The sequence below is a fragment of the Nanorana parkeri genome, unplaced genomic scaffold (genome assembly GCF_000935625.1).
Source record: "Nanorana parkeri isolate BGI_ZX_2015 unplaced genomic scaffold, ASM93562v1 scaffold26, whole genome shotgun sequence".
NCBI classification, from domain to species: domain Eukaryota; kingdom Metazoa; phylum Chordata; class Amphibia; order Anura; family Dicroglossidae; genus Nanorana; species Nanorana parkeri.
In genome coordinates this window covers 2,993,806-3,008,958 of record NW_017306294.1, presented here as the reverse complement: position 1 = coordinate 3,008,958, position 15,153 = coordinate 2,993,806, and the positions used below count along the sequence as shown (strand labels likewise).

The 15,153-nt window shown below is 38.9% G+C and overlaps 1 protein-coding gene across 1 annotated transcript in view; it reads left to right on the top strand.

The window, feature by feature from the left end:
- PLXNA4 (plexin A4) overlaps nt 1–15,153 on the top strand; it is a 580,559-nt gene that overhangs the window by 513,719 nt on the left and 51,687 nt on the right. The gene's annotated exons all lie outside the window — the stretch shown is intronic.

The window sequence follows — 15,153 nt, the reverse complement described above, 5'->3', positions numbered from 1 at the left end:
TATATTATTTTTATTTTTTTTGTTTTATGTATATTTATGATCACAGCAGTGTCTGGGTAAAAGTTTGCAGCCTGTAGGTGGATTTACAATCACTGTTAATTCCTGCAGATATATACTTTAAATTGTATCTACACTCACAAATGTTGTATACTGCATCTTATCAGTCCATCAGATATAGTGGCTGCATTAGTTTCCTTTGTTAGTTGTTTTTTTCTTTATTTAAATTTTTTGCCTTTATTTTTATCTTGTGATCCTGCCAGTAATTCTTCCTGTCCTAGGTTGACAATTCTCAGTTCTGTATATATGGAGGAACAGAGTTGTCACTTAAAAAAACACTAATGCTGCCACCACATGTAAGGATTGGTAAGCTGCAATATATTTAAAATTTGGTCTCGGCTTAAGATGTGCTTTAATTTCTATTTGTCCTGTTATGATGAACTAAAGAAATATGTGAACCGAGGTACTAGATATAAGTACTAAATGGTTCTCACTGATGGTTATATGGTTGTTTTGGTAGTCCCTTTTATAATGTGCCAGATCAGGACAGGTGATAGGGGGGAACAGGAAGTCCTCCTGAGAGCATGCCCCATTGGCCCAGCACTAGTTTCACCTCTAGGTTCAGCATTCCCTCCATAGCACTCAGCAACACTCTCTGTACACCAGTTCCCCACCCTGTGAAGTAGACAGCATGTGGAGAGGTGAAAAACATTCAAAGTCACTATGTTTTACATTAATGAGACGTTGGATACATTTGCAATTAAATAGTCCCATGTTATTAGTACCCTTCAGGCATGCTTTACTGTTGTCTGTAAGAATGTGGCAGCCAATACATTCTTTTTTTTTTTTTAGCAATAAGATTTTATTGATGATAAACAATACAGCTTAATGCAACAATAAGTCATATAACATATTTTCATTTAGTCAAGAGGTCAGATGTCATCTATTAGACTAAGATGCTCCCTGGCACTGGAGATATCGGTAAACCGACATCTTCTGTCAATGGCATATATTAGAGGTGGAGGTCATCCATGACATTAGTGTCAAAATCGACTATCTGGTTAATAAGGATTAAGTAATTAGAAAAACTAAGAAGAAGAAAACACACAGAGCATAAATCACACATCAAGGGTTCTTGGATGTTCTCACAGTGAGTGTGTGTTGGGGACTTGTTAGGGTTCTTTGTGGTGGTGAAAGGGTTGGTAGATGAAAGTGAATTGTGTCTGTATTCGGTCTTAGACTAGGGATATTCATATGTGGGGTGATTGTGGATATATCTTGCGGATACTCAAAACATTCATTCATACACACTTTGGGCCCCACACACACTGCGACCAAGCTTAATCCCTGCAGAAACGAGGGAGTACTCCCAAATAAAGCACCTGATAGTGATCAGTGCTAAACCCCTTGACAGACGATGATTTAGAGTATAGACAAAATAGATCAAGTAGGGCAACTCCTTGTACAGGTATCCCGATGTCTGATGGATACTATCTATCAGTTGGTGATTAGTATAGGAAGTCTCTGTAATTCACCATGGATAGAGCAAGGGGACACATTCCTGTATAGGTAAGGTGTAGTCATGGATTTTCATGTATCCATGTTCTTTATAAATCTCTTTAAGGAGAAAAAAGTCCTTCACTTGGTTTCCTGAATCCTCTAAACCGTCCCCTATATCAGTAAATTCCTCCCGTGGTGGTAGGTATTTTTTGGAGGGGGAGACCTGTGATGGACTATTTTAAGTTTGTTTTATAGTCAGCCGTACTCACAGTTGGTCGTCTCATTCCCCTCCTTTGCGAGTCCAGATATCCAGATGGAAGTCCTGTGATTTCAACGTTTGTTGTTAATGTATGGCTCAGTTGTAGGGGGAGGATTTTGTAGGGGGTTTTCTGATTAAATTTGTGGTTTAGAGGAGATGATGTCTCTCCGTCGTTGTTTTCTTTCGGGTTGCAGTCAGCAGTCTCTCAGGGAAGCGGTTGTCTGTGTGGGTCACATAACACACATTAACGGGTAGACGCGTTTCGCTCCGCCCACCGTTAGGGACTGGTTGTATAGTGGTGGTGTCATGTTCCCTAAGGATATTGTAAGTCTGAGATAGTGTTAGTTTAGTTTCTCTAGGATGTACTAAGCGAGTGTATGATATGGGGGGATTAATCATCTTCAGTGAGGGGAGGTGCTTGCGCATAAAATAGTAGATCTGGTAGTATTGCAGTAGGTGTGATGAGGGGATGTTATAGTCTGATTGTAAAGTATGGAAGGAGGTGATTGTACCTTGTGGAGACAAAAAGTGTTGTAGGCTATTTAGACCCTTAGCTTCCCAAATGCGAAATACTTTAGAGGTGGCACCTTGTGGAAATCCTGGGGTTGAGGTTATCGGCATGAGGGGAGAAACACAGCCGGGAATCCCTAAGTATTTACGGATTTCCTTCCATGTGGCGATCGTGTCTTTGAAAAGTATATTATGTTTAATGTTGGGGGGTAGTAATGGGAATGGTGTGTGGAGAATGCCTGAAAGGGACCACGGGGAGACAGCCCCCTGTTCCAGCCTCGTATTTGAGTAGTGAGAAGTTTGTAACAGCCAGTCCCGTGCATGTCTGAACAGACATGCCAAGTTGTATAGACGTATATTAGGTAGGTTAATGCCAAGCCGCAGGTTGGGTTTATATAATTTGTGGGCTGCTATACGGTGTTTTTTACCTCTCCAAATGAATTTGAGGAAGTTGCTCATAAGAATTTTGATGTCCTTGTGTTTAAACAAAACCGGTAAAATTTGCATCGGATACAATAGGCGGGGAAAGCTGATCATTCTGAGGAGATGTCCTCTGCCCAATAAGGACAGTGGTAAATCTTTCCATTTTTGCAGATCGGAAGCTATAGACTGCATTATAGGTGTTAAATTTAAGGAGTATAAATTGGTCGCCGACGTGGGAATATGGATACCTAGGTATGGCCAATACATTCTTAATACTGGAGGGGTTAAGCATAATGCAGTTCTTCTATTTTCACAGTGATTAAACAGAATACTTTTAGAAAAGTTGAAAGATAAGCATAAATGTCTTATCTTTGGTGTCATTATACATTTTATTAGAGTGAAAATGGCATAATTAGAAGCAATTACCTGTATTAATACTGAACATTAAATGTATTAGAGCCTTTTACTGTAGGTTTACAAAAAATAAAGTACTAGCTCATATTACATTAATTGAAATTATCTGAGATGAAATTAAATTTATTAAACAGTTTATAATTCAACAGATTTTGTAGCTCTTGTGAAGATAAAACTATAACAATGGGGTGTGAAACTTCCAGTTCCTCTATATACTCTCCGCAACACATGTCCACTAATGTTATCCTCAAAACTATAACAAAGGCGAATGTTTTTTTTTTACTTGGAATGGTGAGGGGTTATAATCCTTGTCAGGCAGGGCCGTAGATAATTTTTTTTCCTGGGGGGGTACAGCTTCCTCAAATTATAAGATTTTATGTAGCAGACACACCAAGGTTTGAAAAAAATATACCGGACATATCATTCCTAAACCAATCCTTTACCCTGAGCAATACCGATTTTGTTGTTCGACACCATATGGATAAAAACCATGTTTTCAAAAGACTTATAATTGGTACCAATTCACACAAACCACTTAGTATACACTTATTGGGATTTTTTTTTACCAAAAATATTTAGCAGAATACATTTTTGCCTAATTTTAGGAAGAAATTTAATTGTATTTGATATTTTGTATAACAAAAAGTTGAAAATATTTATTTCCACAATTTTTTGTCTTTTTTCATTTATATAAATTTTTTTAATAAAAACCAGCAGCGATCATATAGCATCAAAAAAGCTCTATTTGGGTAAACGTGCACGGCCGTATTGAGCAGCTCCCAGGAAGGACAGGTGCTGCGTGTGATTAGTACGCAGCCCCTGTCCTTCTCTATGGGAGTATATGACCATACGCCGCCCTACGCTCACCCCAAGTGCAGGTCCGTATGGGTACAGGTGTCCCGTCTTGGAAGCAGACAGGATCCATCCTGTCAGCGTACGAGTACCCGCACAGACATGCAGGGTGGGTGAGCGTAGGGCGGCATACGGAGCCGGCAGCACGGAGCTGTGCGTGCCGGCTGTTTCTCATGTGAATGAGTCCTAAGAGACATCCTTTAAGGTAAGTCCCTACAGTAGGATTGGGAAGGGGGAAAAAAAGGTTTCACTTTATTGTCACTTTAAGATGTGTGAGGCTGAAAGATACCTGCTACCACAAGGGAGCTGGTCCCATGTCCCCCAATGGGACACCTGCAGATCCCAGACTGGTCAAGATCCCAGACCTGCAGATCCCAGACTGGTCCCAGATCCCAGACCTGCAGATCCCAGACTTTACAGGCTTCACCTGCAGATCCCAGACTGGTCAAGACTTTGAATGCAAATCACCTAAATGCTTTTCATTTTGATATAGTGTATATTTGCATTGTGCATTTTTCAACCTTTAATAAAGCAGTCAGCAATGAGCACCCTGTATTTGGACTTCACTGCATTAATTATAGATATACATAAGGATCTTAAAGCAACTTACTGGCACAGCAATGGTTAACCTCCTCCCCCCTGTCAGCTCACACTCCGTGTCCTTTGATATTCGTTCACAGCGCGGTGTCCTGCACACAGTCCCCCCTGGCTCAGGCTGATGTCGGCTGGTGATGGGGGCGGGGCAGCCCTGCTCTGTGTTCAGCCTGGCCGCTCTGTGCTCTTTCATCACTCGAGCTGTCAGAGCTGGCCATCGTACATAGCGGGTTGAGCCGAGCCGGCCCGAACACAATCAGGGAGATTCGGCCAGGACCCTCTGGGGGGAGGGGGGGGTTTGGACCCCCCTATCCCCCCCATATCTACGCCCCTGTTGTCAGGTGTTTACTGCTGTCTTTGTCCCTGTTAGGGAGAATCACTCTCTCTTATTGCCCTGTTTAACAATGTCACTGGAAAAGTGAAGGTAAATACAAAAGTTTGAGTTGCCATGAGAATTATAATAGAGAACAACTGTCTAAGGGCCCATTCACAACAGCCGCTGCTCTATATCGCACCAGTTCCGGCACATTTCCCTGTGCATTTTTTTTTTAGAACTTTATTGAAATGTCACAAGGGACATTTCATTCAGTTCTACAGGCACTGTAAGGTGGTTGTACTGTGTTGTATCCCACTGCGTTGAAATAAGATCTTTCTTTAGCACATGCCACCATGTCCCCACCCCTACGCGGTGGTGTGAATGGTGTCCATCTGTGACAAGGCATATTGCCTTGTCTTGCATTGAGGCTTCAGTGGAAAAAAAGCCAGCACAGCCCTAAGAGGATATTTCCCTTACAATGGAAAGATATACCCTCACTTCCTGTAGAGTCTACAGGACAGGAAGCCAACGGAATTATCTATGTTAATTCCGTTAATTCCAAGGGATAATTGCTTGTTTAAGTCAAGGCCTATGGTAATGAGGACTTTTACATGCCTGATCTCCACTCTCTGGTGTTCAACCCTCACATCTCCCCCCTCTGCTCTGGCTTGTGGACTGTCATTCGGCATCCTCATGTATAATGCATGGGTGTGTTAACTGCACTGGGTGTGTAAATTATTGTTAAAAAACTGTGTTTTGTGTGGAGGGCCACTACATTCTACCTTGTAGCATGCCATCTCCTGCATGTAACACCAAGCTTCTCGGAGAGAAGAGGGAGTGATACAACTCGAGCAATAGAGTGCTCGAGTGGCATCCCCCACCCCCACTCACTATTGCTCCTTCACAAAATGTCATGTTTTTTGAAGAATACAAGGCATTCTGCGATTGGAGGAGGAGAGGGTGGGACATCATCTCTCCTCCTCCAATCACAGAATGCCTTGTGGGACTTGTACTTTCTTAGTGACTGTGTGTAGACAAGCCTGCAGGGAAAAAAACTATCCAATTAAGGTAAGTGTGTTGGGGTGGGGGAAGTCAGTGGTGGGGTTTGAGATCTGATCATGTTTTATGTTACACTCTAAATATGGATGTAATATCAAACCTGGTCAGAAAGGTATACTTTAAAGCCTCTAAATTGCAGCCTAATAAAGCTACTTATGAACTGTGCATTGACTGCACACTATTTCTAGCTATTCTTAGTAAAATAATACAATGTCATCTTTAGTTCTTGATAAAACCTGCCTCGTCTTTTCCTCCTAAGTGTAGAATTTTTAAAAATGCATTACGCATGCAACATATGTGGTGCCACAATGCAGTGTTTGCTGCTGTCCATGAGAATAAAGGCACCTCACAAGCATATCATTGATTGTTTTTTCTCCTATGCCAGTGTCAAAGTCACAAAAAAAGAGGACCCTCTCCCTGCTGTATGGTATTTTTAAAAATGTATTTTTGCATTGCTAAATGACTCCCATGACAGATTGGTCATCCTTACTCCTAACATGTTTAGATGATTTGATGGGAGCAGAATTGGTAGTTACATTTGCACTAATATAGATTTAATTATATGTGCAAGATAAGGGAATTCCCAAAAACATGGTTTACCTGGGATTTTTTAATCTCTTGGTATTTTCTTTGCTGAAGCTGGTGCCATGGACCTTTCTTTACCTCTACACAGTCACATATTTATTTTTAAACCCAACTTTAGCCTAAACTTTCTTTTAGCTTTGGATGGGGTAGGGAGGAGTTAAAAGATCTGTCAGTTTTTTTTTAATGTCTGCATCTCTGGAGAAATTATGTTTCTTCCCATTGACAGTATGCCACAGAGACAGGAAGTGATGGAAAAAAATCTTCAATGGGGACACATATCACACACACAAAAAAAAACCCTTTGTGGCTGTAGATTGGGAAAGATTTGGAACTTCTGAGAAGTTTTTATACCCCGGTGACACTTGTTTCCATAATTCACTGTTCTGTTGTTATAAGGACATAACGTGATAGCAAAGTTATGGGGGTGTTGACAGGTTGGGCGTTATCACAGTGGCGCCAACAGAGATCAGTCAAATGAGTGCTGGGGAGCAATGCTACATGAACACATTTCTGTTCTAGGGTTCATAGAACTGTTCTTCCTTCTGTTTAGAGAGAATTTGTCTATATTGTACACATGCATAGTCCATCTTACATACATAGTGGAAATTATAATACATTTGGGACAGCTAGCTGCTAGGTCCCTGTTGATACAAAGTAAATTGTCATGCAGGACAGGAACTTGTACAATAAATACTATATGAATGCTGCATTAAAAAAAATATCTCATATTATGGGAGAAGAGTTCAATACTTGGTAAGCTGTAGCCAGCTATATCGTAAGAGGCATGTTCAATAAACAATTTTGCATGTGTAAAGATTCAGTTTACATTATAAAATCTTATGGTTATGCTTTTATAATGTAAACATATTAACATTAGAATGTTTATTATCCTTTAACAATGTTTTATATTTCAGATCCAAAATAATTTTGTTGTACGTAAGATTTTACTTTTAGTACTGTATGTTTCACCAAATGGTTAAATTGTTATTTTGAAAGATATAAGATGTGCTGCAGTGAAGCAGGTGCAAATATTAGAACAAAGGAAACAACTTTGGTTCTGGTCAATATATACCTGCATCTATTATTACTTTTTATACTGAATGTTGCCAATCAGTTTATTAATAACGTTACAAAAAAACAACATTCAACATACAGTGCTGTGTTCAGTTCTATATGAGCTCTAGATAAGGGGTCACCCTGTCTTTAGGATTTGCAGAGATTAAAAACAACAACGTGTCCAAAGATGGAAAGGCAGAGGGGAAGCACAAGGACAGAAATAAGGGTAAAGGAGCACAGACAGCCCTTTGCTATATAATAGAGATAAGCCTTCTGTTGTCACCCAGCTGCCAATCATAAAGAATGGCCTCTCTCATTCTTGCTGCTGGCATTGTCTGCCCGCTGCCTCTGCCAGCCTAAAGGCTGATAGAAATCTCACTCTGTTCATTAAAGTGCAAATAATTTTGGAGATAAGCCGACCAGCCTCTCAAACAAGAGCCCTGACTGCATTTTTGGCAATACCAGTAAATTAAATGTCAGGGTGTTGTCTTTTGGCACAGGCTAAAAATCTGGGACAGGAAGAGCAGATTAAAAAGTGATTACCATCAGTGATGAGATCATGCAGACAGGCGTTAATACCTTGCAATGAAATGGAGGGCATAGTCTCTTTAATAGTCAGAAAAGAAGGCGATATGAAGATAAAGAGAACAATACTTTAAGATTCATACAGATTCTACAGATACTGGCCAACATGCAGTATTAAGAAATATTCTGAAAACACATCGATACCCATTGAAAGATGATGATAACATATCCTAGTATTTATCAGAGATGTTCCCAGGATTACATACAGAAATACAAAGTCACTTAAAGATCTCTTAAGAAATGAGTACGGTCATAACTAAATCTGATATTGTTGTAAATATACAGGCGCTTACCACTGTCGGAAATGTGAATGTTGCCAGTATTTATTTGTAGTTAAACCCATCCTATTACTAAGTCGGTGTGACACTTTGCTAATTGTGAAACACCGGGGGTTGTCTACCTATTGGCGTGCCCTTGTAGTATGGTCTACGTGGGTAAAACCAAAAGAGTATTTGAATACTGGATCATATATACATCTTCAGATCATGTGACTTCACCAGTCACTAGACAGTTACAATAGCAACTTTATGAGAATCACTTTCACTATGCTAGGAAGGGTTCATAAGATCAAGAGAGTTGGGGATTGGAATAAAATAATACTACAGAAGCAATGTAGGTGGATATACCAATTGATGTTGTTTAAGTCCAGGGATTAATGAAGCAATTCACTTTAGTTGCTTTTTATGCCTTCCTACATGGACCTTTTCCCCGTTTTTATTACATAGGATTGTTTTGTATTTTTTTTGTTCATTTTAGGAGACACCCATACTGTATATAGTTTTTTTAAACAAGGAAGATTTTTTAAATAATTATGATGTTGATGACGATGGTGGATCCATGATATACAACCCCAATTTTAAAAAAGTTGGAACGCTGTGTAAAATCTACATAAAAACATAATGCAATGATATTTGTAAATCTCATAAACCCATGTTTTATTCAAAATAGAAAATATATCAAATGTTTAAACTGAGAAAATGTACCATTTTAAGAAAACAATTATGTAATTTTGAAATTGATGGCAGCAACACGTCTCAAAAAAGTAAGGACAGGGCAACAAAAAGCTTGCAACTAATTAAGTGAATTGGCAACAGGTCAGTAACATGATTGGGTATAAAAAGAGTATCTTAGAGAGTCAGACTGTTTCAGAAGTAAAGATGGGCAAAGGTTCACCAATTTACAAATGGTCAAACAATTTCAGAATAATCTTCCTCAATGTAAAATTTTAAAGACTTTAAAGTGCAAAAGTGTAGTCAGATTAATAAAAATTTGACATTTTTGGCATCCATGGATTCTCTGGACTAAACAGGAGTGACCTTCTGGCTTGTTATCAGTGCTCAGTTAATAAACCTGCATCTCTTTTGGTATGAGGGTGCATTAGTGCATATTGAATGGGCAGCTTGCACATCTAGAAAGACACCATCAATGCTGAAAGATATATCCAGGTTTTAAAGCAGCATATGCTCCCATCCAGACAATTTCTTTTTCAGTGAAGGCTTTGCATATTTCATCAGGACAATTCTAAACCGGAATAGATGCATTGCTTCATAGTAGAAGAGTCTGGGTGCCTAACTGGCCTGCCTGCAGTCCAGACCTTTCACAAGTTGAAAATATTTGCCGCATCTTGAAACAAAAAATATGACAACGAAGACCCAGGACTGTTGAGCAGTTAGAATCCTATATCAGGAAACAATGGGGCAGAATTCTTCTTCCAAAACTCCGGCAACTGGTCTCCTCAGTTCCCAAATGTTTACAGAGTGTTGTTAAAAGAAGTGAGGATGCTGACACTGTGGAAAACATGGCCCTGTCCCAACTTTTTTGAGACGTGTTGCTGCCATCAATTTTATAATTACCTTATTTATTTTCTTAAAATGGTAAATTTTCTCAGTTTAAACATTTGAAATGTATTCTATTTTCTATTGTGAATGAAATATGAGTTTCCAATCCAGATTTACCAATCATTGTATTCTGTTTTTATGTAGATTTTACACAGTGTCCCAACTTTTTTGGAATTGGGGTTGTATATACTACATAATAAATGTATAAAATGTTTAATGATAATGGAGTTGTTTTTGTGATAATTTGTTTACTGAATGTGGCTATATGTCGTGGGTTCCTGGTGACAGTGCTGCTGAAGCATGATTTCCTGCTGATGCTCCATGGAGTGGAAGTTCCAGTCCTAATTGGTGAAGCTTGGATGATCACTTAAAAAGGGGTGAGAAAGAGTCTGCACAGCTCCCCCCTCAGCTAAGTTTTCGCTCATTGTATAGCTGGAAAACTAGCCACTAGATGGAGCCGAGGAGAATAGGAAATTCCTATGTTCTTTGGTTTCATCTAACGGCAGTGATGTTGTGCGAACATGGTTCACCCAGCTATACACTGGGTGAACACTTGAAAATCAGCCCCATAATGATACATAACGGATATACTAATTTTGAGTGGATAAGCATGGTCAAATTAAAGGTCTAAACCAAAGAACAAGATGTGATGGCTGCATTAGTTTCCATTTTTCAGGCTTAGTACATTTTCTGTAAGTACAGGAAATAATTGTTGATCTTGATAGAAATCTAGTGTATTTGTACAGAACTAATATCTCAAACAATCTTGTTAGGTTTCAAAGCTATATTCTGTGTACTACACAACCACTCCTTCCAATGTAATGGAAATTAGAAGTAAATGGGTTTGTAGTCCAAACCAAGAGAGAAGACTAGGGTGAGAACACTGCTGTTTCATGAACACACTACAGAGAATGAGCATTGTCACCGTATGTCAAAAAGTATGCTACATGCTGGACCACCAGAAGAAAAAGAAAGGAAAAAAGGAAAGATAATGCAGCCACCAAATTTAAGGACTGATGTTTTTAGGCTTAGTCAGGTTTTTAATTGGCTAGAATCAGGTTGTACATAAAAATGTACTAAACTAAGCCTTGTAGACAAACAGCCACAGTATTGTTTAAATACTCCTAGGTTTGGACTGAAGCTTATATTCAAGGGGTATTTGTAAATCTGAGCCATGGCTCCCATGTTTTTAAAGGCATTATTTCTGACCTACTTTTATGAGTCCCCACCCACATCACTTAATTTTTATTGCTGTTGAGTAAAGACTAGTTCAGCATATAGCTGTCTAAGATGATTTAGGTGTGCTTCACAGGTCATTGCTCCCCGGGAACACTTCTTTACTTTTGAGCTATTCCAGGGAATATTGATTTGTAGAGCACACAGGGAAGAGCTCTGATTACCTCACTGCTTAGAATGGGAGCCACTCATTAGGGTCTACAGCAATAAAATACCCTACCCTGCTTGGTGTGAGTTGACTTATAAAATATGCCGGTACATCCAATGTCCCTATGATTCTTTGTTTCATTTCCAGGTATCACTGCTCTCCTATTATTGTTTTTATTAGTAGTATTATTGTTTAGTTTGATCTGTTTTTAGCTGCTTGCAGCCAGGAGTGAGCTGAGTGAGTTATGGTGCAAACATGGCCTATCAATGCATAGCTGCAGTTATTTTATCTGGCATAGGGCAATGCTTTTCTGAGGAAATGGTGCTATATAAATGATTAACTTATGTGGCCATTTATGGAGAGGCATGTATTGAAAGGTATTCATTAAAAATCTCCACCCTGGGGTGTATTGCCATTATAATAACTGTTCTAATTTAGTGGCTAGACATTCAAAGTTATAATTTTAAGATTCTGAAATAGGGGAATTATTAAAAAGTAGATTGTAATAACGCTTTTCTTCCAGTTTTTGTGATAATTTACCCTGTGTAAAGTTCACACCATTCTAGAACTGGTTGATTATAACTTGATTGCAAAGGGTCTGGAGTCAAAAGTGGGTCTAAACATTTTAAATATGTTCACAATTAAGATCCGACAGGATTAAGGTTTTATGGGTATTTAAGTGAGGGGAACTCTCCCAGCAACATAGACAGAAATAAAAGGCTTTCCTTCAGTAGTGTAGGGGAAGACTAGAACTTCTGTCAAATTATTATTTCTGTCTGTGTCCTTGTTGCAGATTTTCCCACACTTTTCTGGTGAAACTATTGTCAGCAGGACAGGAAGTGACTGGAAATCTCTCTAACACTACACATAGCACCCAAAAAAAACATGTAGTCCAATCCTTCTCCACTCTATACAAAACCAGAAATTTTTGGCTTGAGAAATACTTTTAATAACACCTGTACTTTTGTACATTCAAATTTTCATTTATGCATTTGAAAATTGATGTGAAAAGATGTATTTATTTTTCTCTAAACCTATAAACACCTAATTGTGTCCACCTAATTAAAACTCTTTTTAACACACATTCACAATTTTATTTACAAACATTTTTTTCAGTTCTAATCAGCATATGCATAATTTTTTATTGCACATACTTTACAATATGCTCATTCAGAAGTTTGACAATATTTTATTATTTTTATCTAGAGTAGATATACTCAACACAATACTTATACCTTTATAGTTATGCAATACTTATATATTTATACTCAATACAAGTTACATTTATTTTTAGAACAATTTAGACTGTTGATACCCATCAAACTGACACCCATGTACACGTGTCACATAGTAGTACTACACAGCTTCCTTTCTACATTTGTAATGTTCAAAAATGGTCACATCTTTGCTAGTACAGTAAATATTAGAAAACAGCAAAGCTTTTTTTTCCCCCAATAAGCCTTTATCCCAGAGAGTGTAAAAAGTAGCCATTATCCTGTTGATCTAATGGAGTGCTCTCTGCTGTTTTCTGCTGGTTGGTATATCAGTTTAAATGATATCCTGCTCAGGACCAGTCACTGAGTGGTAGTATCTTGTACAGAACATAGAAACACAGAATTTTTTACAGAGTTCAGGAGTTGAAGTAAAAGCTCACTCCTGCTGGGTGCCAGCCCCAGGTACCAGGCCTAATGCTACAGTGCAGTTTGGCAAGATTAACCGTATTATTACTTTCTGTCAATGGGATTATCACTTAAACAGTAATAACACCAAAATGACATGTTTTAGAAGCCTATTATTTTAACATTTCCCTATATAACACCGCATTATGGCTCAGACATTTCTGTTTGATTGTTCACATTTCCTGTGCATGGTTTCACAGGAAATGTTAGAATCATGTTGCCTGGTGATAACTGCATTTGGTTTATAAAAATAACAGTTGTTAAAATTATATTTTTTTTAGAGAAAGCTGCAACACAAATATGTAGCAATTATACAAAACACAACATAAAGGTTTTGTTATTTATTTTCTCAGGGCTGCTGGATACATACGGTTAAGATGTATTTAGATGAGGACTGCGCACAATGAAATATAGGAATTTAAGTTGTGTTTTTGTCTGGTTTCCAAAGATTGTCTATAATTCATATATAATTGTACAATGTAATGTTTGGAAAAAGTGCTGTTTAGATTATTCTATATATAAATACAAGGTGCAGTTGCTAAAAGAATGAACAAAGACATCAGCAGAACGTAGAAACATTCTGCAAACTTCTTTCATGTGCTGTAAACTGCCATTTTCTACTCAGGGCATAATGTGGCAATTTTACAGTAAATAATACCAAACTGAGGACTTCACAGGGCAAATATCATAAAAAGCTAGTACAGACACACTACTACCCATCATCTTAGTGTTCATTTATTTGTGCTAGTGGATGTGCATTTCATTGCCAGTTGAAAAAAATAGGAACATCAAGGATCACTGAAATTGTTGCATAGAATTGTGACTAAAATTGCAATAGGTGCAAAGGGGCTACCCTTTTACATTGTATGTACTGGTACAGAATGCCCCATCAGACACCAACTACCTGCAAGGACATCCTCCCCTGTCAGGTGGTTTCCTAGCTGTTCTGCCCCTCTAGTTTACTGCAGGAGCACTGAGGTTGTGACTAGCTGCCAAATAATTAGAAAGGCTTGGAAGAAACAGCTTATACCGCTCGCTGTATGGTTGTACTCCACACACTAGTACCCCATGGAAATCCCAAAAGAAATTCTTGCTGTGTGGTCTCCATGGATACAGTATGCCTTCACTCCCTTCTGTGAGTTTAACCCCATTAAAACCCAATAAGTTGGAAGAGATCACATGGTGAGCTCTTGTGTCTTGTCTGCTTCTCCCCTACCCCTCTCCCCTCCTCCTTTTTCCCTTATTACCTCTTAGTTTACTTTCTATTCCCCCCTGCTCTTATTTTCTTTGTTTTCTCTCTAGATTGTTACAGAGACTCTGTCAGGGATTACATTTTTTCCCCGCTTCCTATAGTTTTTGCCTTAGTCAGCACTCGAACTGAATAGCCTTCTTAATCATAGAATAGACTGGTTCTTGTATAGTTTAGAATAGGGGAGTTTTTCCAGCAGTGTCTTTTTATAGCCAATGTTTGTCGGCTAGACATGTAAGCTGCGGAAAAGTTTGGTTTGTTTCGGATATTTCGGAAATCGGGATTCGGATCTGAAATTCAATTCGGTTCGGGTTTCGGATTCGGACAAAATCCAAATTTCCTTCGGATGAGTTTACCAATATTTGTTGCGACTAAAGCAGAAAACCATATACAGATATTAATACTAAAACTGAATCTCCTAGACCAGAATGGCATTCGGGATCCGAATTTTCAAATTGCATTCGGCTCCCAAATGCCAAAAGTCTCATGCCGCAACAAAAATTAATGCTCAGTATATACCTATAATAGTAAAGCTGAGGCTCCCAGACCCAAATGGCATTGCATGCAATCCAAATTGCATTCGGAAATTTGGATCCTGAATGCTATTCGGGTCTAGGAGCTTCAGCTTTAGTATTATATGCAGGGCTCAAAATTTCCACTCGCCCCCTCGCAAATTGCGAGTGAAAATTGCGTGGGGGCGAGTGGAAATGAAGCCATTGAGTCAGGCACTCCTCGGGTCGGCTTCTCTCCTCCTCACCGACATGATGACAGCGCTCCCTCGTTCGTCTGTCCGGGGTCCCAGGAGGGAGCGCTGCCTGCTGTCAGGATGGCCGAGCGGGAGAGAAGCCGCGAG